The sequence below is a fragment of the Aotus nancymaae genome, unplaced genomic scaffold, assembly GCF_030222135.1.
Source record: "Aotus nancymaae isolate 86718 unplaced genomic scaffold, 86718_ANA_hifiasm-v0.15.2.pri h1tg000008l, whole genome shotgun sequence".
Classification (NCBI taxonomy): domain Eukaryota; kingdom Metazoa; phylum Chordata; class Mammalia; order Primates; family Aotidae; genus Aotus; species Aotus nancymaae.
This window is the reverse complement of record NW_026988419.1, coordinates 27,392,329-27,414,476: the sequence shown is the minus strand read 5'-3', so window position 1 is coordinate 27,414,476 and position 22,148 is coordinate 27,392,329. Positions and strand designations below refer to the sequence as shown.

Below are 22,148 nucleotides of genomic sequence, written 5' to 3'. Positions count from 1 at the left end.
TCAGACTCATCTTGGGTCTGAAACTTGGGTTTCTTGCATTCCTGCCTTGTGGATAGACATGCTCTGTTTTCCAGACCAAATCCTTCATGCAATCCATAATGAGCTTGATCAGCTGAGCCTTCACTGAGGGTCCTCCCACTCTGCCAGTTTCCCTCCCTCTGCTTAAAGCAACACCCAATGTCCCCATACTCTGGCCTCCCGACAATACTCTGATTCACTGATTTTGACAATTAATTACATCCCTAAAAAGAAAAAGCACCACCCCGACGCCAGCGAGAAATAAACATGGCAAAACTTTCCATAAATCACAGGGAACCACAACTGTCTTGGAGAGGTTTTATATATTCTACTTCTGTCCCTGAATGAGAAACTACATCATTTATTACCTTTATCTTGGGATACAACCTAAGTAAGCAAGTCATTTTGCAGTCAACCAAATTTCAGCAGACTTTGAAATGTTGATTGCGTCTGGAGATTGCACTAGTTTAGTTATTTTTTTAGCATTTTGGCCTGTCATAAAAACATTCTCTCAAATCCCAGTATTTCTCCTCCACTCGCATGATAACTTGGAAATGTATTATTGCTGAGAGACTCCATTCTCTCTGCCAACAAGTCCCCAGAGGGAACACTAGCAGAAGAAAGAAGTTTTCACAGTCACTTCATGAGAGAAAGTCACTCATCCACTGGACCTAATCAAGTCTTCCACAACGTGGCCCACAGCTGACACCCAGAGCTCCGCTCTTTGTATTTGTACTCTTTCCTTTAGAAAGAAATGGCAAAAACCTATGCTTTTTCTTCCACAGCAAAACATAATGGGCAAAACAAGGGACTACTCTCATGGAAGTGCTAATAGCGATGCTAGCCTGCAAGTAAAAAAGACTTCCTGGGACCAGTGGACTAATTAACAGGTCAGCCAGATAATGCACGAACACAGGAGGAAATGTGTATTTAAGAAGCAAGGCCGAGTGTGCACAACAGGCTGCTGCTGGTTTGCAGCTGCTCTTTTGGCCCCGTGGAAGAGCACTAGCGTAGGGTGGGGAACGGGGGGGACCTCAGTTCCAGCCCCAATTAATGCCTCCCTTTCTCCTCCATGAATCACGGGCTATACATTAAAGTGAAAATCTTCAGAGGCCTGCATTTGGAAACAACGTAGTGATCTCCTTGATGGTTTGATCAACAGTTTAATAAGCCTATTTGCTGCTTGGTAGCAGAGTCTGAGAGGCACAGAAGGTGATGGTCTAGCTGTCTCAGAGCTTCTAGTCCAAGGACAGGGGCACAGTGTCCACCCTCTCTCTGCGTTCATCTCTATTGCACGAGAGGTTGAATCTGTGGCATGCATGTGGATTTATCTGTCAACTCTTCAAACAGAACCCTCTGTGAGCTGGTAGGCTTGCCTAGTGGCCATCAACATTCTTAATGGGGACCCAGGGACATCTAGGATGTGCCAATGCCGTCTACATTAGCAAAGCAATATCACCTATGGGGTTGCTTTAGTGTTGTGTATCTCATTAAAGCGTAAAACGTCTGAGAACTCACCTATTTTTCAATGACTTTACTGTGAGCAGGTATGTAAATAGCTAATGTCAACATTCTCTGGGATGGCCCTGAGCAAAACAGTCAAAGTGTGTGTATTAGTTTTCTTTTACAACTATAACAAATTACCAAAAACATAGTGCTTTAAAGCAATAGAAATGTATTCTCTTGCACTCCTGGAGATCGGAGGTCTGCACTGGGTCTCACTGGGCTACAACGAAGGTGTCAGTCAGAGCTCCTTTCTGGAGGCTCTAGGGGAGCCCTAGAGCCCATTTTCTCATATTTTCCAGCTATTAGAGGCTGCCCACATTCCCAGGTTCATGCCCATTCCTCCATCTTCAAAGCCAGCAGTGTTGCATCTGGAAAGTTTCTTACTCTACATGCAGCCTCCCTCTTCCACATAAAGGACTTTTGTGATTACCCTGTGCCCATCTGATAATCCAGGATACTCTTCCTATTTTAAGGTCAACTCATCAGCAAACTTAATTCCATCTACAACCTTAATTCCCCCTGGCCATGTAGCTTAACATTTACACAGGTTCCAGGAACTAGGATGCTGACATCTTCGGGGCCATTATTCTGCCAACCACAGTGTGTCTTGGATGGCCCCTTTCTTCCCTCTCTCCCCTCCTCAGTAGCATTTCCTCCTGCACTCAGAGCCATCTAAGCAGCAGAAGTCCTTTTATCTGACATGATTGGGATGGCTGATGACTTGAAAATGCAGGTTGAAGTTGCAAAAATAAAAAATAAAACGTAGGCCAGGCGCAGTGGCTCACACCTATAATCCCATCACTTTGGGAGACTGAGGCAGGAGGATCGCTTGAGCCCAGGAGTTCAAGACGAGCCAGGGCAATATGGCAAAACCCCATATCCACAAGAAATTTAAAAATTAGCTCAGCATGGTGATATGTACCTGTGTTCCCAGCTATTCAAGGGCCTGAGGTGGGAGGATCACTTGAGATTGGGAGCTCCAAGCTACAGTGAGCCACGATCACCCCACTGCACTCCAGCCTGGGCGACAAGGTGAGGCTCTGTCTCAATAAACAAATATATAAATAAATAAACAAAATAAAAGCTAGGCCAGGCATGGTGGCTCACATCTGTAATCCCAGCACTTTAGGAAGCCGAGGCAGGAAGATAACTTGAGCCCAGGAGTTCGAGACCAGACTGGGCAACATAGCAAGACACCATATTTACAAAAAGTAATAAAATAAATTAGCTGAACAGGGTCGTGCATGCCTGTGGTCCCAGCTACTTGGGAGGCTGAGGCAGGCGGCCGAGGCAGGAAGATCCCTTGAGCCTGGGAGGTCAAGGCTGCAGTGAGCTGTGATCATGCCACTCTACTCCAACCTAGGTGTCAGAGAAATACTGTCTCAAAAATAAAATAAAATAAAATCTTGGGGAGAGAGGATGAGTAGGCAGAGCACAGAGGGTTTTTAGAGCCGTTAGGCTACTCTGTGTGATACTACAATGGTGGATTCAGGTCCATTGCACGTTTGTCCAAACCCAGAGAATGCACACCACCTAGAGAGGGCCCTAATGGAAACTAGGGACTTTGGGTAAAGACGATGTGTCAATGTAGGATCATTAACTGTAACAAATGTACCACTCTGGTGGGGATGTGGATAAGGGAGAGATTAGATATATGGGGAAATGGGGGATACATGGGAACTCTCCTGTACTTCTCAATTTTGCTGTCAACTTAACACTACTCTTTAAAATATATATTAATACATATGTGTGTGTATACACACACACACACACACACACACATATATATATATATGGAAGGGGAGTCTCACTCTGTCACCCAGACTGGAGTGCAGTGGTGTGATCTCAGCTCTGCAACCTCCACTTCCTGGGCTCAAGGGAATCTCCCACCTAAGCCTCCCAAGTAGCTGGGACTACAGGCATGTGCCACCATGCTCTGCTAATTTTTGTATTTGTTGCAGAGATGAGCTTTCACGATGTTGTCCAGGCTGGTCTCAAACTCCTGGCCTAAAGGGTTCTGCCTGCTCCAGCCTCCCAAAGTGCTGGAATTACAGGTGTGAGCCACTGTGCCTGGCCAAAAAATGTTTCTAAAAAATGATACCTATATAGCTTATACCAGATCTTCTCAAACTTTAGAGTACATATGAGTCATGCAGGGAACTTGTTAAAATGCATATTTGAATTTAGTAGGTCTAGGCTATAGCCAGAGATTCTGTGTTTCCTAACAAGCATCCAGGTGAGGCCAATGCCACAGGCACCACATTTTGGGGAGCAAGAACTTAGACATTCCATTTAACTTAAGACCTAGCATACTTTCATTTGCCACTTTTTTGTAGGGCCTTGTATGGATCCACTGGGGTGAGCCTGTGATATCTTTTTTCATAAGCCATGCCCATAATACATCTTCCATGGTTTCTTGCTTTTGTTTTTCTAAGATAGACCTGAAACTGAAAGCCACCCATGAAGCAATCTGAGCCCAGAGCCTGCCTACAGTTTATTTTTTCTAATATAATCTCTTACAGGTGTATCACCCACACTTAAATCAATAGAAATTCTTCCAAAACATTAAACTTGGTTTTTACAATAACAAGATGGTTCACTTTTGACATGTATACATATGTAATATTTATTTAAACCATGTCATTACAATAACAAGTCAAAGTGTAGAATATTTGGAACATAAGAGGCCCTTGGTGAGGAGACAACACAGGGGGAACCCGTGAGGGAGGGAACGAGAGAGCAGACTCCTCGCCATGCGCTATGGCTGTAGTAGATACAGCTCACCAAGGAAGTGGACTCTGTTAGGAAGAAGCCAGGAAAGAGAGTCTCTATTACGTATTCATACCCTTTCCCACTACCGGTAACCTCTCAAAACTTGGCTGGGGAAAGACCAGGACTAATTCAAAGGATACAAACAATCAGCAATGTTTAATGCATAAACCCTTCCATGGGAATTTTCATTTTAACTCCTAAAGGAAGCCTCATGTTATAGAAATGACTTCCTAATATGTAAATTTTAGACATTATTCAGTGAAGGAGGTACTATGTAACCACCATTAAGCAACCCTAAAATCACACCAGCAATTCCCAAACCTAGAGACATACAATGCATTTTCTTATTAAAGCTTCAAGAAAAAAATGCTTGGCAATAATAAAGATTGGTATTTCATGAATCTTTCATGACAGGCTTTTTGGAGAAAGTCAACCGAAGAGAGATCTGAATTAGAAGAAGTGAATTAGTGCTGGGAATGCAAGGATTCACTCTATAGATTGACACAGTCAGTGAGTGACCTCGACTGAAACCCAGCCATCATTTCAGACGTTGAACCCTCATCTACTCAGCTGAGGAACATAGCTCCCTCTGGAGGCTCCTTTCGGGATACACAGTTCAGTTTAGTGCTCCATGGATTCCATGTGATATGGTGTGGCTTTGTGTCCCCACCCAAATCTCATCTTGACTTGTGATCTCTATGTACTGAGGGAGGGAGGTGATTGGATGATGGGGGTGGTTTTGGCCATGTTGCTCTTGTGATAGTGAGTTCTCATAAGACCTGATGGTTTTATAAGGGCCCTTCCCACTTCGCTTTCTCTTCTGTCTCCTGCCACCTTGTGAGGAAGGTGCCTGCTTCCCTTTTCACCATGATTGTAAGTTTCTTGAGGCCTCCCAAGCCATGCAGAACTGTGAACCAATTAAACCTCTTTCCTTTATAAATTACCCAGTCTCAGGGAAGTTCTTTATATCAGTGTGAAAACAGACTAATACACCATAAACAAGTCAAAAAGTGAGAAGCAAAAAACGGTCTAAAAAACAGTTCAGCTGAGGAGCTTTCCTCTCGGAAGTCCCCTCTCTCTCACTAGAGAGATGGCTGTACTCCTTTCTCTTTCTTCTGCTTATTAAACCTCTGCCCCTAAAGTCCTCGTGTGTGTCCGTGTCCTAAATTTTCTTGTTGCGAGAGGAGGAACCCCAGGTATTTACCCCAGACAGTGTAGCTGCTTCATATTGGGGACCTCGTCCAGGATACCAAGGTATAACACTCATCAAAATGGTGAGTAGAGGAACAGACGCCAACGCTGTCCTTTCATTTCAGGGTTCTCAGCCTCCATTTTAGAACCAAATCAAATCAATAACGGGCATCCTTCAGCCATTTAAGAGTATGATTATATGGCTGCCGTTCTTAAAGACTTGTTGCTCTGAGCTTAGAGACCACTTGTGGGTAGTGAGTTGGGGTCCACTGGGGTCCACAATCCCCCAGTACCCATGGGTTGCTGGGCATATTGGCCATGTTTGAACCAGGTTCCTTTCACGGAGGACTTAGCCACCACATGGGGCTGGAAGAGGTCCTGGAGCAACTGAGGATTTCTGGCTGGGGAACCCCCTGGTGTTATCCAAAGGCTTCTAGACTGACCCCAGCCTGCAAGCGCCCAATGGGGTGTCAGCAACAGGATCTCCAACTTTCCTGTTGTAATTTCCTCCTTTCCTGTCTGCGACTGCCATGTCTCCCATCCTCTCTGTGTATGCAATGTGTGGGAAGTTTTACAGTTCAGGGAAGTAATCCCTAGGTAAATCGGACACCGCCTCCTCAAGTCTGAATACAAAATCTGCCACATCCGCTGCCAGCCAGGCTTTTCCTCTCAGGAGTCCCCTCTCTCTCACTAGAGAGATGGCTGTTCTCCTTTTTCTTTCTTCTACCTATGAAACCTCCATGCCTAAACTCCGAGAGGGGAGGAGAGGGAAGGGGGAAGAGTTCAGCTGATAAAGTGGATGGTAGAACGAAATGGCAAACAAATGTGCTAAATACTACGCAGCCATAAAAAACGATGAGTTCCTCTTCTTTGTAGGGACATGAATGAACCTGGAAACCATCATTCTCAGCAAACTGACACAAGAACAGAAAATCAAACACCGCATGTTCTCACTCATAGGCGGGTATTGAACAATAAGAACACGTGGACACGGCGGGGAGCACTACACACTGGGATCTGTCAGGGGGAAATAGGGGAGGGACAGCGGGGGGATGGGGAGATGGGGAGGGATAGCATGGGGAAAAATGCCAGATATAGGTGATGGGGAGGAAGGTAGCAAATCACACTGCCATGTGTGTACCTATGCAACAATCTTGCATATTCTTCACATGTACCCCAAAACCTAAAATGCAACAAAATAAATAAATAAAATAAAATAAACAAATGTGCTAAATGGAATCTCCACTAACTACAGAAAAAGGATGAAGGAGGAAGCATCAGGAACGTTGCGTGTAATTATCCAGTTATAAATTTGCGCTGCCCAAATGAGAATCACTAGCACTTCATAAAACAGCCAAGGCAAACAGTCAGAATGACCGTACCAGGGTGATGGACAGGAGCTACCATTTTGCTCATTGTCACCACCTCTAGCTCCAACACAGCAGTAAACACCCTCACACATGACAACCAGGCACAGTGATTAAGAGTTTTGGCAGTCAGACCTATCTGGGTCTAACCTCAACTCTACCACTGAGTAAATTATTTAACCTCTCAGTACCTATTTTCTCAACTGAAAAACGGTGATAAAAATGATATCCTCTTCATAGTACGTTGTGAGGCTTAAATTATACTGTTGGTATAAAGCACGCAGCACAGTGGTTCGTGGCAAGGACTGGAGAGATGTTAGTTCTTTCAATATTATCATTCCAGCGCATTTGAAGGACTCGTGGTTACTTTTAATCACAGCAACACAGGTTGGCTAGAGGTAAGGTGAGGTTATCTTAACAGTAACTTCTAGATTCATAGACTTGGAAGGCATGTAAAGTCAGCTGATGTGTTCTGAGAGTAGCTAGAAGGGGACACACTTAGAAATCACTCAGAAACCCCAGTGGACCCCAACTCACTACCCACAAGTGGTCTCTAAGCTCAGAGCAGTGCTGAAAATCTCAGTGACAACCACTGTCCCAGGCCAATCCACCTCCACGCTTCCCCAAGGCACATCCTTGCTTCTCTGGCAAGAAATATATCGCATCTTTAAATAGTGATAGATCAATGTTGGTGGACAAGTCAGCTCTCAATAGTCCTTTTCACAAATCATGAGACCCCAGACATGTTATATAAACTGACATTATTTTTACTAACACCATAATAGCTTTGGGCTATTGGTCAATTGGGCTGGACTCGATTGACTACAGGATAATCCATTCAAGTCAAATAGTCCACTTTCATCCAGGCCTGGGTCTGCTACAGATGTCAGTTTACATAAGCCATGAGTCCTCCGCAAGAAAGGGTGGTGGCGTCTGAAGCCCCTTCTTAAGACATGCCTTCAAAATGCCTGAAATTCTCATAGCCCTTCTGCCAAAACCCAGCCACCAGCCATCTTGGGAACACAATTCATGGTGGAGACGTTCGCAAAGACATTATTTTGCTGAGGCTAAGGGCATTTTCCTCATCAGTAAACTAGCAACAGCAGCCGTGCCCTGGTGGTGGTGAAGATGAAATGGGACGTTTCATGAAAAGGCTCGGCATGGAGTCCATGCGTGTTGCCGCAGCTGCCGCTATCATGCTGCCATCCAGGAGAAGAGGTGGATGTGACAGAGCTGAGAGAAGGAACCAGCAGCTACTTCCACAGCCTTTCCTCAGTCGTTTAAATGGTATGCCCACTAATCACCCTCTCCTATGGACATCATCTCATTGCCTCTCTCCAGCCACCATTTTCAGGGACCAAGAACAAGGCCAGGGGATGTTCTGTAACTTGTCAAGACTGCAAAGGAAGTCAGGGCCAGAGCTAGGGCTCTTGACTCTAGCTTCTGAGTCTCTTTCTCCTTGAAGAATATCAGTCCCCTCCCAGAGCAGAAATCACATGCCTCTCTGGGGTCTCCCCAGCACTGCCATTTTTATATGAAGTAAATATGAATGAGAAGTATCCTTGCAATGTGCAAAGCACTCTGCTAAGCACGGTACCTGCAATGGCACATGGAATACTCCCAAACACCCATGCAGTGTCAACCCCACATCACAGACGAAGAACCTGATTCTCCGGCAAGTTCTTCTGTGAAGTTAAGCAAGTGGCTCAAGATCACATAGCCTATAAAACGAAGGGCCCTAGGATTCCAACCCAGGTTGGTCCAATTTCAAGTAACCATACATTTAGATCAACTGGGCTGAAGATAAAAAGCAACACCCCTAAGGATTTGCTTTTGCTACACTCACAATAATCCAGCATGTATTCAGGAAGGCACTCTAAGAAAAAGACCTGAAATAAATTGCAGAAGACCTAAGTTTGGAGGAAAATCAAGGCCAGAGACTCTAAAGGCTATGATATTTAGACATGAACCAACACTTGTTCAGACAATTTAACTTGTTTTGTTTTGTTTTGTTTTGAGACAGGATCTCACTCTGTTGCCTTGGCTGGACTGCAGTGGTATGATCTCGGCTCATTGCAACCTCCACCTCACAGGTTCAAGCAGTTCTCCCACCTCAGCTTCCCAAGTAGCTGGCACTACAGGTGTGCGCCACCATGCTCTGCTAATTTTTCTATTTTTTGGTAGAGACAGGGTTTCACCACATTGGCCAGGCTGGTCTCGAACTCCTGACCTCAAGTGATCCGCCCCCCTTGGCCTCCCAAAGTGCTGGGATTACAGGCACGAGCCACCGTGTCCAGCTGTAATTTGTTTAATTTTTAAACAAAAAAAAAAAGGAAAAGAGAGAGAGAGAGTTAAGGTCTTTTTTTTTTCTTTTCAACAACAAAGTACCCAACCAGGGAATGCTCTCTGCCCCTACATCATCCATCATATGATGCTGCACATTTTCTGAAACCATCGACTGTATATGTGTGTGGAATTGTTCCCTCAAGGAAAGTGTCTGAAACTCAGTCACATGAGACTCCTATAACTGTGCTGGACAGAGATGAGGAAAGGAATGCTCTGTCTAGTGGGAGGGAAGGTGGGATGACCCAAGGGTGCTAAGCCCTTCAAGCCTCACTCAACACAGCGGCCTGGAAACGACGTGCCAGGGAAGCAGATGTGCCAGGGAAGGCACCCAAGCTCCCCTGGGCCTTGGGGACCAGGCATCACTTAGGCATGCCTGGTTCCCCACCAGCACAGCAGGCCCTGCTGACTGAGGCATAGGGAGGCCACACAGGCTTCTGCCTGTCACAGCCAGGACCACCCTGGGCACCAGGATGCTAAGAGCCCACCCCTCGGCAGGCTGCCCAAGCCGATGGATTGCCTCCTGTCAGGATATTGATCCTGAGGAACTAGGGGACCCTTGGCTATGATTAAATGAACCTGAGCATTAAAAAAAAGTCTTGAGCTATAGATGATACCCTGCCACTTGGGAGACATTGCCAGAAAATCAACTCCAAACAGCTCTAATGGAATGTAATTGAGACCTTAGCTTGTAGGGAGGGGGCAAGAGGAGGTTCTTCACAGTCAGAAGATGCCATCCATAGTCAGGAAGGCCATTTGCTCGACCGGCAGACCCTGAGTCTGTGTGCCTATGGGTGGGCTCGAGTCCTTCCAAACCCAAGGCTGAGCCCTGAGAAACGAAAGGCCCCTCAATAGCTGCCAGCCATGGAAGAGACTCACTCAGGGCTGGACAGGGAGGTGGATAACATGGCACGGCTCTTTGGTGGGATCCAAAAACCTGAATGAAGCTGCGTCAATGCAGCTTTCAGGATGTGTCTCCACTGAAGGCAGGGTCCGTGCCTAACTCACCTTTCTCTACCCCACTTCAGATATTCTACCCAACACCAACATGCTTCCATTCTGTGTTTCCTGGTGGGCAGAGTCAGTGCCCTCAGTCACTCAGTGTGCCTCCAGCTGACACCCCCGAGTACCTACTGTGTGCCAGGAAGACCTCACAGCCCTGCCCTACAGAGCCCCCATGCTGGGAGGAAGAACAGTGAAAACACAGCATGGACATGGCTAGGAAAATTACAATGCAGTGTGATGGATACCATGACGGGAGAGCCCTACTCCACACGCAGGCAGGGGAAGAGGTCAGCTGGGGAAGCTTCTTGGAGGCCCAGTTGTGATTCTAGATGGAGAAGAGAGTGAGCTGCTAGGCCTAGGAGAGCGGGATGACAGCCACAGGGGTTACAGCTTGTGACGACTTGTGCTTGGCTTTTATCACAAAAATCACTGCAGGATGTGAAGCCGAGGAGTGACACCATCACATCCACAGTCAGCAAGTTCTTTTTTTTTTTTTTTTTTTTTTTTTGGTGGAATCTTGCCCTGTTGCCCAGACTAGAGTGCACTGGCGTGATCTCAGCTCACTGCAACCTCTGCCTCCTGGGTTCAAGCGATTCTGCCTCAGTCTCTTGAATAGCTGGAATTACTGGTGCCCACCACCACACCCAGCTGATTTAGCAAGTTCTTTCTGACTGCCTTTGGGGAGTGGGTGGAAGGATGGCAGGTTGGGGAGCCTGGAGGCAGGGAAAGCAGGTGGGTAGTGCCCACCTAGGGGGCTGTGGGGAGGTAGGGAAGGGGTACAGATGGAGAGTTCTGTATTGACTGTATTCCCTACCAGCTGTGGGGAATAAAGGAGGAGAAAGAGACAAGGATGGTGCCAGGGTCCTCCTCAGAAGCCTAGTAGCAATTCGCTGAGGTAGAAAATTCAGGAGCAGGGGGATGGAAAAGAAAATGGCATCAAGTCCAGTCAGAGCATGCTGAGCTTGAAATCCTGACTCTGTGGAATCACACCATGGGCACTGACCTCTGGATCCAGAGCTCTGGACAGAGGCCAGGAGTGGGCCGGGATCTAGGAATCAGCAGGGGAAGCTGACTCCTGGTAGTTGACGTTGCCCAGGAAAAGCACACAGGTTTACTTAAAATAAGCACTACAGACGCTGAGATCCCTGCAATCGGGATGTTGTAAAATCCCTACTTCGGGAGGCTGAAACAGGAGGATCACGAGGTCAGTTTGAAACCAGCCTGGCCAATATGGTGAAACCTCGTCTCTACTAAAAATACAAAAATTAGCCAGGCATGGTGGCGTGCGCCTGTAATCCCAGCTACTCTGGAGGCCAAGGCAGGAGAATCACTTGAACCCAGGAGGTGGAGGTTGCAGTGAGCTGAGATCACACCACTGCGCTCCAGCCTGGGTGACAGAGTGAGGAGCCATCTCAAAAAAATATAAATAAAAATAAAATAAATAAAATAAGCACAGTAGCAAAAAAAAAAAAAATGGATATGACTAAAACCCAGGAAACACCTATGTTTAAAAGTAGAAAGGGGAAAAAATCCACAAAGGAGACATTTTAAAAGCCTGAGAAAGAGAAGAAAGCCAGGAGCGACTGATGGCATGAAAACAAAGGGGGCCAGGCAGGGCAGCCTGTCACTTTGGCAGGCAGAGGCGAGCAGATCACTTGAGTCCAGGAGTTTGAGATCAGCCTGGGCAACATGACAAAACCCCATCTCTGCCAAAAATACAAAGATTAGCCAGGTGTGGTGGCGCATGCCTGTGGCTCCAGCTACTTGGGAGGCTGAGGTAGGAGGATTGCTGGAGCCCAGGAGGTCAAGGCTGCAGTGAGCCCTGATCGCAGCACTGCACTCCAGCCTGGGCGACAGAGTGAGACCCTGTTGAAAAGGGGGGGAGGTGGGAGGGGGGGGAGGGAGAGAGAGAGCGTGTGCTCAAGGACATTGAGTCTGATTTGATCTTCTTCACAGCAGCATTATCATTGCCATTTTACAGAGAAGAAAGCTGAGGTCCAGAGAGCCAGGAAGTTAAGCAACCTGCACACTCTCATACTGCAGAAACAGGCTCACGTCATCACCCCACAGCTGCCTCCCGTGGGGCTCGTAGGTTCTTTCTTTCTTTTTCTTTCTTTCTTTCCTTCTTTTTCTTTCGTGGAAACCTCCTCTTCCTGGTAAAAATATGTAACCGGGGTAGAGTATTCCACACTAATGTTAATAAATGAACCGAAGGGATTTCAGGCCTGGGGGGAAGACCATTTGTTTAAATCCTTCAGGCCACCCTCAGCCCATGCCCTGCACAATCCCAGAGGCTCCTCCCTGACCGGTCTACAGGGGTGAGAGTCTGAGAGAACAGTGGAAACACGGTAGCCCGAGAGACCCCCAGAAGGCTACGGAGCTTCCCGCATCGTGGAGGGGCCAGGCGGGGCGCCCTGCCTGCTCCAGGCCCCGGGGCCGCTTCTCGAGGCAACCAGGCATCCTCCCTCCCGTGCGCGAGCCTGGAGTGCCACCTAGTGTCCGCCAGCAACATGAACACACCAGGGAGCGCGGCCGGCGCCCGGGGCTGGGCTCCCGGCGTTTGCTCCGCGGTGCTTCTGACCGAGAGACCCTGGAGCATTCTCAAATCCTGCGTCTCTCAAGTCTTCAGTCCAGTGTAGCCACTTCCCCTGATCTGAAAGGTTTTTCAAAGAGGTCTGTGGCCAAAGCACCGGGAACGAGGACAACAGCGAGCAAAATAACGACTACAAGAGTGATCAAAAACCCTTAAAAGGCTCAGACGGATGGACAGCCCTGGAAGAGAAACCCGGTGTCTCAGGGAGAGCTAATAAAAAAGATAAAGAGAAGAAAACATCAGCCTTGAAAGAAGCCGCCTTGAGCATTGATACCAGCCATGCCGAGTGATACAGCCGATGGACAAAATTATTTTCCCAAGAAAAAAGGGAGAATCGAGAGGAAAGGAAAGGAAAAAGACATATGCACGTCCATGAGGGATTTTTTAAAGGGTAACAACAATACGGAAAGAGGAAAGTACATGGCCCTTGTAGAAATGGGGATGGGGCTGCCTGATTTAGGATTCATCTGATGTGGAAACGATGGAATTTCCCTCTGCACCCGGCATAAGAGTAAATCAGTCTTGAAATGTACCAGAGAAACCAACAAACACAACATTACCTTCTCCTGCATCTCTCATGGAAAGTGTCCCAAAGAGGCTCAGCAGAATGGAATTGAGCTGAGCTGGGATGAGAAAGCATATACGCTATAAAGGAACATTCTATATAGAAGCAATCAATTCAAGGTGATTCATGCAATCAGCCAGTCAGAGGTGTAAATCCCACGGGGTGCATGAGGTATGCCAGGGGCCCGGCTGCCTATTTTCTGGGGGCAATGAATGAATGGATTTCTCCCTCCTTCCCAGGCTACAATGCTTTTAGCAATTGGCACTGTGGCAGGATTTATATCACGGTTCTTGTAAATTGTACCTTCTCTCTCTCCTTTTCAAAGATTTCTTTCAATAAAATGCAGATGGAATCGTTGGAGAGCTGCTTTTCATGTGTTTATAGGTTACTTCTGCTCGGCTGCTTGTGCAGGTGCGTGTCTCTAGGCCTCTTTGTTCTTTATTTTCTCTGCCTATTAGGGAAATGGAAACATATGGATTCCTTGTTCGGACCCAGCGGAACTTACAGAATAGTATCCCTGTTGCCTTCCTCACACATCTTCCTGTAATCACATGGCTCTGAATTAGCCTCTTAATCTCCCAGCAGAGAAGCAGTAATACAGGGAAGTACAATAAAATGTATATACATTCTGAATGCCAAAGCATTTACAAAGTACATGGGAATGTGGTCATTTATACTCTCAAGGAGAGCCTTGGCTGGCACTGGTTACAATATGAATAAAGAAGTAGACATTCAAAATGGCAGATATATCTGGTGACCCAGTAAGCTAAGATTTTCAAGTCTAGTTGGGAGAAAGGAAAAAACAGTACTCAAATGCAAAGAAACTGGAGGCTTGGTGAACCTCCAATGTAATCATCTCCAGGTTACATAAGCAGTTTGATGCAGAGATGTCATGACTTTTCTTCACCTGGAAGATGAAGAATCTAGAAACGTATGTGGAGCGTTCTTAGAAATGCAAGGAAACAAATGGCGAAGACCCGCTATAGGTAATGTCCCCATGTTTTAATTTCCATTGTAAATAACTATCCCATTTACTGAAGACGGCATATGTTTTATTAATATGCCCCACTACAGCCCTTTAGGAAGAGGCAATAAGCAAATATTTACATAGGAGGCTGTCCACCATCCCCAGCAGAGTGCTTATTAAGACTAATAGGAACAACAGCATCTACGTTGCAAAAATTTCAGGAAAAGAACAGCCCTCAGCTGAGGATGATCATTTTGCAATCCTTCTTCCAATCCAGTATAAGGACAGCCTGACCTCCTTATCAGGAAGGAGAGGAGGTGAAGCGCACAGACCAAAGGACAGCTATACCCTGTGAGGTCTCAAGTTTGCAGTGTTACGTGATTGGGAAGCCCCAAATGATGTACAGAGCTTCAGACCAAAATGCAGCTCAGTCCCCTGAGCTTCTCTGAGCCTTTTGAGAACACTGACAAAGTTGCAGGCGATTAAGTCACACTACAGAGCCCTGACAAGCATGGCCCCTGACCATCTTCCTGATACGATGGGTGGGAAACCTGCTCTTTTCAATGGATAGATGAAACTCGGTGGGACAGGGACTTTCAAACCCTCACTACCCCTTCCCTATACTGAACCTAGGATATGAAGATATAGACCCCTCAGGAAGAATCTGAAGAGAGTCATTGTGTGTAATTAATATTACTGAATCTGAAGCGTGGAGAATCATTCTATGTAATGAATGATATGACTGATGGCACCTTTTTCTCAGATGAACAAAGAGCAAACAGGGAAAAGAACCACCCATAGAGCCTGCATGGAAAACTCTTACAATTGACCCATGTGACCTGAACTTGATTTTTCTCCCCTCCAATTCATGAATCCAATTCTATACTAGCTCCTTCTGCAAAGAGAGCAAACACCATTGCCTTGCAGTGAGGTCCTGACCAAGGGATTGACATACCCAATTGTAGTCCCGGCTCAGCTTTGAACAAGACCCTCAGGCAGATTGTGTGACTTTATCGATGGATCGATTGATTGAGACGGAGTCTCGCACTGTCACCCAGACTGGAGTGCAGTGGCTCAATCTCCGCTCACTGTAACCTCCACCTCTCAGGTTCAAGTGATTCTCTGCCTCAGCCTTCCGAGTAGCTGGGATTACAGGTGCCCATCACAACACCTGGCTAATTTTTTGTATTTTCAGTAGAGACAGGGTTTCACCATGTTGGCCAGGCTGGTCTTGAACTCCTGACTTCGTGATCCACCCACCTCGGCCTCCCAAAGTGCTGGGATTACAGGCATGAGCCACCGCACCCAGCCTTTTATGAAATTTTGAGCCTGTTTTCAAATCTGCAAAATGAGGTTGAGCAAGATGATTTCTAAAATTATTTTCAGTCTTAACATGTAGGACTCATGTATTTTTTGTATTTTTAAATTCATATATATTTTTATTTTCAGAGGCAGTGTCTTACTATGTTGTCCAGGCTGGTCTCGAACTCCAGGAATTAAGTGATCCACCTGCCTCAGCCTCCCAAAGTGCTGGAATTACAGGTGTGAGCCACTGTGCCTGGCCTAGGACTCTACGCATTAATGGTTAAATATTAACTCTTAGGATGTGCTGCCTGTGCCAGGCAAATAGGATACCCATGACAGGGGAGCCCAGAAGTGGCTTCCAGACAGGGCAGGGTTTGTCCCCCCACCTGTGTGTGGACTCCCCTTCTGACCCCTCAGCCCTCATTCAAGAAGTGGCTGGCCAAATAAAAAGGATTCCACGTGTTTTGTCATGGAAGCATTTTCTCATTTGGTCACTTATTGCCAGTAGGAAGACATAATAAATACTAATTAAAATAATCGGATGCAGCATTTTTCATCTTGACAAATAGCTCATCCCCCATCTTTACACAAACAAATTAGAAAAAGCGTATGAGGATATATGGCTCTAGAGACAGTTAAAGAACAGGAGCTGTACCGTGCACTTAATACACGCCACAAGTTGTACAGTGAGCCTGTGACTGCAGCTATTTCAAATGTAATTACCTCGGTCACCCCCCACTGGGCAGGGACTCTTAAGGTCTGCTCAGCTTCTAGTGCATGGCTGGTGCTCAATAAATGACAAATGCAATTATAATAATTAATAATTCATATATTAATAATGCAATTCCTTTCCCTAATTGCCGCCAACAAGCCATGCACACACAGGAACTGGCGCTGCCAGGTGCCCCAGAATTTCTCCACACTTCCATAAACCTGTGTCCAAAGGTCACCTTGAAGAGGCAATCACAGCCGCCTGTTAGTCTAACAAAGATGGCTGGTTTAAATGCTTCATTTTCTTTCTATCGCCTTCCCATTTCAAATATTTACAACTCTCTTTGAGACCTAGCCTTGAGAAATAAACGCCCTGTTGACACAGTTGATAGCTGTGGAGGATCCTTCTTGCCCTCCCAGGAGGCACTGCAGTCATCTCCTTTATCCCAAAACTGCAGAAAGTTCAAGGAACTGAAAGGTACACCCAGACTTGAGAGCCTGAGGTGTAGGCAGAGCCAGAGCCACTTATCTGGGGTAAATTGGTGAACTCCGTTTGGCACATCTTCATCCCACAGTGAACAGATCAAGATCGTTCATTTTGGAGACAGTCACAAAAATCAAAAGCTTAAGCAGGTTATTAATATCCCAGAAGAGGGCTAATGCTGATCTCTTTATCTCATCTGTGTTTTCTTTTTTCCTGGCATTCTTTGATTTTTCACAACGCAGGTAATTCTACTGTTTGATCAGAACTCACTCAAGTTGCCTAATGAATTTCAATTGCCAGTTTATTTAGTTTTCCAATTTGCGTCTCCTCCCTGGACATGCCACACGATTTCCAAACTGAGATTAAAACTCAGTGTTTCTGACTCCCCCCAACCCCACCACCCAAATCCATCTGCTCTTCTCCCAGACCTTCCCATTTTCTGTAATAATGAGGCCATGGTCAGCAGGAAGGAAAGAGGCTGATGTCATCAGACAACTCTCTAATCCTTCTGGAGGCCAGAAATGACTGACCTTTTGTTATGCATAAAATCCACTCCTACATCCTAACTCGGAGGGACTGGAAGGCAAAGGAGTCCTTTAAACTGATTGTCTTGCTTTTTACAAATCATTTTCTCACATTGTTTTGTCAGCTTTACTTTCTTTCAGGTTCCCAGTAAAACCAACTAAAATCCAGCTTCTGAGTTCACCTTCAGAGGATAAAGTATACATAAAACTAACTTTCAGATGTAATTTTCTGGGTGTTGATTGGAGTACATTCATCAAGATAGTGTTTAATTGGAGAGTTCTGTTAAACATATCGTTGGCACCGAACCGCCTAAATAACTGCTGGTAATAAGATCAGTTCCCAGTTTCCACATGTGCATGAATCTGTCTCGGTTCTGTCTTCAGGCTTCCTGGAGGAAGTACTCTGTTTATATTTTTGGTATATGTTATGCCTCATAGGGGTCTGGAAATGAAACCCATTGAATACGAGATTTTCTCTCTCCCATGCTACAAGTTCAGAACCAGTGTTAAAGGTATCTGTCTCTGTGTTAGCACTCTTTCCAGAACCTTATAAACATCTTTGCCTTTGGTTCAGTTCTTTATTTTAATGAATGTGAGATTTCTCGTTAAATAAATACATTGCTTATCTGTAGACAGATGCATAAGAGAAGCTCAATATAACAAACTCATCACCTTTCCCTGTAAATTGCTCTTCCTCTCATATGCATTATGCAAAGTCGGGGATGTCACCATTCTACTAATCCGAGTTGGCCAACTTTTCCTATAAAGGGCCAGAAAATTAATATTTTAGGCTTTGGGGCCTCTGTCACAACTACTCAGCTGTGCTGTCGTATTGTTCCTGGTGGAGGGTGTCCAGGTTCTTGACATCTTGAACAAAGAATTGAACAAAACTCACAAAGCAAGGAAAGAATGAAGCAACAAAAGCAGAGATTTATTGAAAATGAAAGTTCACTCCACAGGGTGTGAGCAGGCAGTAGCAAGTGGCTCAAGGGCTCAGTTACAGAATTTTCTAGGGTTTAAATACCCTCTAGAAGTTTCTTACTGGTTACTTGGTGTATACCCTATCTAAATGAAGTCGTGGCCCATGATCAGTCTGATTGTTTGCAGGAAGGGACCAATTAGAGACTGAAGCAAAGTTTTAAAGTTACACCCTATGCAAATGTCTGATTGGTTGCAGAAAGCAACCAATCAAAGGCTGAAGTGACGTTACAAAGTTATACTCCTACGCAAATGAAGACTTGGCCTGCAACCAGCCTGACTGGTTGCAGGAGAGGACCAGTCAGAGTTACCTTCAATTTATCATCTGCCACACAGAAAATGGTGGGGCCAAGGGTGGTGATGCTTGCAAAGGGAGTAGCCTCTGGTCCTTTTATTACTTGGGTGCGGAAATTTGGGATTTTCCTTTTGATTTAGTTCTAGGAAGTCAGCGTGAATTGGCCTTAGGTTCCCTGCCTCCAGACCCTATTCTCCTGCCTCAGTGTCAGAGGTGTTCAAACCAGAGCAACTCCACAAGATATGAATCATAAAGGCCTTGCTGATAAAGCAGAGTGCGTAAAGATGCTGGCCAAATCCTACCAAAACCAAGATAGTGATGAGAGTGATATCTCATGATCCTCACTGCTCATTATGTCAATTATAATACATTAGCATGCTAAAAGATACTCCCACCAGAGCCATGACAATTTACAAATGCCAAGACAATGTCCCCATATACTCTAAAAAGAGGAGGAACCCTCAGTTCTGGGAATTGCTTGCCTCTTTGTGGAAAATGCATGAATAATCCACTCCATGTTTAGCATATAATCAAGAAATAACTGTAAAAATAGCCAACCAGCAGCTCTCGAGGCTGCTCCGGCTATGCAGTAGCCATTCTTTTGTTTTGTGGGTTTTTATTTTTGTTTTGTTTTGTTTTGTTTTGTTTTGTTTTTGAGACTGGGTCTCGTTCTAACTCCCCCCGCTAGAGTGTGGTGACAGTGGTACACTGCAACCTCTACTTCCCAGGCTCAAGCAATCCTCCTGCCTCAGCCTCCTGAGTAGCTGAGACTACAGGTGCTTGCCACCATGCCCAGCTAAGTTTTGTGTTTTTAGTAGACACAGAGCTTCCCCTTGTTGCCCAGGTTGGTCTTGAACTCCTAAGCTCAAGCAATCCACCCACCTCAGCCCCACAAAGTACTGGGATTACAGGCGTGAGCAAATCTTTAATTTCTTTTACTTCTCTAATAAACTTGCTTTCACTTTACTCTGTGGACTCACCCTGAATTCTTTCTTGGGCAAGATCCAAAAACCCTCTCTTGGGGTTTGGATCAGGATCCCTTTCCAGTAACAGTAGTGTGAAAGCAATGATAGAAAACACATAAATGAATGGTGTAGTAGTGATCCAATAAAATGTCATTTACAAAAACAGGTGTGAGATAGGCTGAATGTCATGTCCTCCCAAAATTCCTATGTTGAAATCCTAACCCCCAAGGTGAAGGTGTTAGGAGGTAGGGCCTTTGGGGGGTGATTGGGTCATGAGGGTTGGATTAGTGTCCCTATTAAAAGAGATCCCTCATCCCTTCTATCATATGAGGACACAGCAAGAAGGCACGATCTATGAACCAGGAAGCAGGCCTTTACCAGGAACCAAATCTATGGGTGTCTTCATCTCAGACTTCCCAGCCTCCAGAACTATGAGGAATAAATTTCTGTTGTTTATAAGCGACCCAATCTATAGTCTTTTGTTACAGCAGCCTGAATGAACTAAGACAAGGTAGTCACCCAGATTTGGCCCTGGGGTTATAATTTGCCAACGCTTGTGATCGGAAACCTAGGATCCATCCATGTTTCCTTCCCTCTTTCACCCAACACATCCAATTAATAGACGAGTCTGCCAATCTTACCTCCCAAGTATTTCTGAAATCTGCTCTTCTTTGCCATCTTTAAGTTCTTACTTTAGGCCGGGCGCAGTGGCTCACGCCTGTAATCCCAGCACTTTGGGAGACCGAGGTGGGTTGATCACGAGGTCAAGAGATCGAGACCATCCTGGTCAACATGGTGAAACCCCGTCTCTATTAAAAATACAAAAAAATTAGCTGGGGCATGGTGACACGTGCCTGTAATCCCAGCTACTCAGGAGGCTGAGGCAGGAGAATTGCCTGAACCCAGGAGGCGGAAGTTGCAGTAAGCCGAGATTGCGCCATTGTACTCCAGGCTGGGTAACAAGAGCGAAACTTTGTCTCAAAAAAAAAAAAAAAAAAAGTTCTTACTTTAAAGAAATTGCACTTGTAAATTACAGAAGAAACAAGAAAGACAATGGGGAATGTCAACCAATGTTCAAAGGAAATTGCTCCCACATCAAAAGATTGGAGAAAAAAGACATATGCTTACCGTATTTCATCAAATCTGAGAGAACATTGATTTTAAAATGTACATTATTTTATGCATGCCACCAAGAATGAATAACTGCAGCCAAAACTATAATCAAAGATTTCTCATAACTTAAAATTTTTATTTTATACTTCTGGGAAGAATTGTTTTAGACAAAGAAAATATTTTTGTGATAAATCAGTCTGTGCGTAACATATATGCATTATATAACATAATATATATGTAACGTATATAACACATATATATGTTACAGACTTTCTAAACTTCTCTTGTTTCTTGCCACACCCCTCTCCCCTAGCACAAGGAGGGGGCTCTCTCTGGAATGTCCTTATCTGACTGAAGAAACTTCTTTCAGAAGAAATGCAATTGTCTTAAAACCTCTTCCCAGGAATCTCGTCAAATAACCAGGAGACAGCAGAGAAGAGAAAAAACTGAAAGTCATCACCAGGCCCAGATAGACTTTTCCTCTATTCTTCTAAGGGCAGCTCCCAGAGATTACCTGTGAAACTATCTGCATAACAAGACAACCTTTGTTGACAGTGAAGTTTCATCCCTCAGTTTCCCACAATTTGTCACCACCTCCCCCAGAGCTCAGAGGAACTTTGTCACTGTCTGTTTGGGGGCTGAAGATCATTTATGAACCCTCAAAATCGCCTCTATCACCCTATCTCCTTCTCCTCTATGAAAAGGGTGCTATTTAGGCTTCAGCCATTTGGCCCTTCTTTGAGTCTCATAGTTTGTATGGCTCCCATTCCTACCCATGTGAATAAATAGGTATGCCTTTCCTCCTGTTAATCTATCATCAGTTCATTTCAGCAGGGGAGGGAAAATTCATAGGCAGAGGAAAAATTCTCTCCAACCCTACCATACATCATTTTCCTTCTGGAGTCACAGAGGCCTTTCAACTTGATATCCTCCCCTGAGCCACCAAGGGTGATGGCAATGCAGCATTTCTTAAAAAAGCGCTCCACAATTGTTTCCAAGAATTCTCTCTAGCCCCTCAGAAACGCATTCAGCACATTTTAATGCTGTCATGTCCTTGATCTTAGTAAAAGTTGTCAAGGGCATGTTTTCCAACAAGTCAGGACTCATATTCCTTCCTCAAAGAGTCCTTTAGTGGTTTGAGGCTAAAACATTGAGGATTTGCAGTTGATCAATTGTGCTACCAGGAAGAGCTAACTAATAGGCCTATGGCTGGCAGTGACCACCACATCTTGAATTTTGTCTGTGATTACAAAATAATGTCAATTTCAGAGATGTGTGTGTGTGTGTGTGTGTGTGTGTGTGTGTATATATATATATAATTTTTAAGTATGTCTTAGCATCCATGAAATTGGTATGTAGTTTAAGTTACCACAAATGTTTATGGTGTGTATGTAGTCTTTTTTATGCTCTCCATACTGCAACCAGCTTTTTAGATTAACTACTAGT

At 45.2% G+C, this 22,148-nt stretch overlaps 1 long non-coding RNA gene across 2 annotated transcripts in view; it reads right to left on the bottom strand.

The window, feature by feature from the left end:
- LOC135273650 (uncharacterized) overlaps window positions 1–22,148 on the bottom strand; it is a 240,019-nt gene that overhangs the window by 188,883 nt on the left and 28,988 nt on the right. The window contains exon 1 of one of the 2 annotated variants that reach the window (XR_010341420.1): window positions 13,664–13,713. The exons of the other annotated variant lie outside the window; for it this stretch is intronic. This is a non-coding gene — a long non-coding RNA (uncharacterized LOC135273650). Of the gene's footprint in view, window positions 1–13,663; window positions 13,714–22,148 lie in introns of those variants that run through there. 2 annotated transcript variants of the gene reach the window in all.